The sequence below is a fragment of the Mixophyes fleayi genome, unplaced genomic scaffold, assembly GCF_038048845.1.
Source record: "Mixophyes fleayi isolate aMixFle1 unplaced genomic scaffold, aMixFle1.hap1 Scaffold_389, whole genome shotgun sequence".
Lineage (NCBI taxonomy): Eukaryota > Metazoa > Chordata > Amphibia > Anura > Limnodynastidae > Mixophyes > Mixophyes fleayi.
The window spans coordinates 5,001-7,500 of NW_027447872.1; the positions used below are offsets into that span (position 1 = coordinate 5,001).

The 2,500-nt window shown below is 46.1% G+C and overlaps 1 non-coding gene and 10 pseudogenes across 1 annotated transcript; all 11 read left to right on the forward strand.

The window, feature by feature from the left end:
* The window catches only part of LOC142133905 (5S ribosomal RNA), a 119-nt pseudogene extending 66 nt beyond the window's left edge, over positions 1 to 53 (forward strand).
* Positions 54 to 132: 79 nt separating this feature from the next.
* LOC142133953 (5S ribosomal RNA) lies at positions 133 to 251 on the forward strand (annotated as a pseudogene).
* Positions 252 to 490: 239 nt separating this feature from the next.
* On the forward strand, positions 491 to 609 carry LOC142133735 (5S ribosomal RNA). Its single transcript, XR_012686874.1, has one exon. It is a non-coding gene; the product is annotated as a 5S ribosomal RNA (ribosomal RNA).
* Positions 610 to 691: 82 nt separating this feature from the next.
* On the forward strand, positions 692 to 810 carry LOC142133817 (5S ribosomal RNA; annotated as a pseudogene).
* Positions 811 to 890: 80 nt separating this feature from the next.
* LOC142134024 (5S ribosomal RNA) lies at positions 891 to 999 on the forward strand (annotated as a pseudogene).
* Positions 1,000 to 1,080: 81 nt separating this feature from the next.
* Positions 1,081 to 1,199, forward strand: LOC142133963 (5S ribosomal RNA; annotated as a pseudogene).
* Positions 1,200 to 1,278: 79 nt separating this feature from the next.
* LOC142133787 (5S ribosomal RNA) lies at positions 1,279 to 1,397 on the forward strand (annotated as a pseudogene).
* Positions 1,398 to 1,677: 280 nt separating this feature from the next.
* On the forward strand, positions 1,678 to 1,796 carry LOC142133999 (5S ribosomal RNA; annotated as a pseudogene).
* A 241-nt stretch (positions 1,797 to 2,037) lies between these two features.
* On the forward strand, positions 2,038 to 2,156 carry LOC142133844 (5S ribosomal RNA; annotated as a pseudogene).
* Positions 2,157 to 2,237: 81 nt separating this feature from the next.
* On the forward strand, positions 2,238 to 2,356 carry LOC142133862 (5S ribosomal RNA; annotated as a pseudogene).
* Positions 2,357 to 2,437: 81 nt separating this feature from the next.
* The window catches only part of LOC142133908 (5S ribosomal RNA), a 119-nt pseudogene continuing 56 nt past the window's right edge, over positions 2,438 to 2,500 (forward strand).

Below are 2,500 nucleotides of genomic sequence, written 5' to 3' on the forward strand. Positions count from 1 at the left end.
CCTGGTTAGTACTTGGATGGGAGACCACCTGGAAATACCAGGTGCAGTAGGCTTTTTTTTTCTCTCTTGTTCCGGCCTCCTTCAATGCTGGTTTTGAGATGTATAAGAGATGTAGGTCAATAGGAAAAAGATACCTACAGCCGCACCACCCTGTACAAGCCCAATCTCGTCTGATCTTGGAAGCTAAGCAGGGCTGGGCCTGGTTAGCACTTCGATGGGAGACCACAAGGAAATACCAGGTGCTGTAGGCTTTTTTTTTTCTCTCTTGTTCCGGCCTCCTTCAATGCTGGTTTTGAGATGTATAAGAGATGTAGGTCAATAGGAAACCAATACCTACAGCCACACCACCCTGAACAAGCCGAAACTCGTCTGCTCTTGAAAGCTAAGCAGGTCCGGGCCTGGTTAGTACTTTTTTTTTTCTCTCTTGTTCTGGCTTCCTTCAATGCTGGTTTTAAAATGTATAAGTGATGTAGGTTATTAGAAAACCAATACCTACAGCCACACCACCCTGGACAAGCCCAATCTCGTCTGATCTTGGAAGCTAAGCAGTGCCGGGCCTGGTTAGTACTTAGATGGGAGACCACCTGGGAATACCAGGTGCTGTAGGCCTTTTTTTTTTTCTCTCTTGTTCCGGCTTCCTTCAATGCTTGTTTTTAGATGTATAAGAGATGTAGGTCAATAGTAAAACAATACCTACAGCCACACCACCCTGAACAAGCCCAATCTCGTCTGATCTTGGAAGCTAAGCAGGGCTGGGCCTGGTTAGTACTTGGATGGGAGACCACCTGGAAATACCAGTTGCTGTAGGCTTTTTTTTTTTTCTCTTGTTCCGGCCTCCTTCAATGCTGGTTTTGAGATGTATAAGAGATGTAGGTCAATAGGAAACCAATACCTACAGCCACACCACCCTGAACAAGCCTGATCTTGGAAGCTAAGCAGAGCCGGGCCTGGTTAGTACTTGGATGGGAGACCACATGGGAATACCAGGTGCTGTAGGCCTTTTTTTCTTCTCTCTTGTTCCGGCTTCCTTCAATGCTGGTTTCTAGATGTATAAGAGATGTAGGTCTATAGGAAAACAATACCTACAGCCACACCACCCTGAACAAGCCCAATCTCATCTGATCTTGGAAGCTAAGAAGGGCCGGGACTCGTTAGTACTTGGATGGGAAACCACCTGGGAATACCAGGTGCTGTAGGCTTTTTTTTTCTCTCTTGTTCCGGCCTCCTTCAATGCTGGTTTTGAGATGTATAAGAGATGTAGGTCAATAGGAAACCAATACCTACAGCCACACCACCCTGAACAAGCCCAATCTCGTCTGATCTTGGAAGCTAAGCAGAGCCAGGCCTGGTTAGTACTTGGATGGGAGACCACCTGGGAATACCAGGTGCTGTAGGCCTTTTTTTCTTCTCTCTTGTTCCGGCTTCCTTCAATGCTGGTTTCTAGATGTATAAGAGATGTAGGTCAATATAAAAACAATACCTACAGCCACTCCACCTTGAACAAGCACAATCTCGTCTGATCTTGAAAGATAAGCCGCGCCAGGCCTAGTTAGTACATGGATGGGAGACCACCTGGGAATATCAGGTGCTGTAGGCCTTTTTTTTTCTCTTTTGATCCGGCTTCCTTCAATGCTGGTTTTCAGATGTATAAGTGATGTAGGTCATTAAGAAACCAAATCCTACAGCCACAAAACCCTGAACAAGCCCAATCTCATCTGATCTTGGAAGCTAAGCAGAGCCGGGCCTGGTTAGTACTTGGATGCGAGACCACCTGGGAATACCAGGTGCTGTAGGCATTTTTTTTTTTCTCTCTTGTTCCGACTTCCTTCAATGCTGGTTTTGAGATGTATAAGAGATGTAGGTCAATAGGGAACCAATACCTACAGCCACACCACCCTGAACAAGCCCAATCTCGTCTGATCTTGAAAGCTAAGCAGGTCCGGGCCTGGTTAGTACTTTTTTTTTTCTCTCTTGTTCTGGCTTCCTTCAATGCTGGTTTTGAGATGTATAAGTGATGTAGGTCATTAGGAAACCAATACCTACAGCCACACCACCCTGAACAAGCCCACTCTCGTCTGATCTTGGAAGCTAAGCAGTGACGGGCCTGGTTAGTACTTGGATGGGAGACCACCTGGGAATACCAGGTGCTGTAGGCCTTTTTTTTTTCTCTCTTGTTCCGGCTTCCTTCAATGCTGGTTTTTAGATGTATAAGAGATGTAGGTCAATAGGCAAACAATGCCTACAGCCACACCACCCTGAACAAGCCCAATCTCGTCTGATCTTGGAAGCTAAGCAGAGCCAGGCCTGGTTAGTACTTGGATGCGAGACCACCTGGGAATACCAGGTGCTGTAGGCCCTTTTTTTTTCTCTCTTGTTCCGACTTTCTTCAATGCTGGTTTTGAGATCTATAAGAGATGTAGATCAATAGGAAACCAATACCTACAGCCACACCACCCTGAACAAGCCCAATTTTGTCTGATCTTGGAAGCTAAGCAGGGCT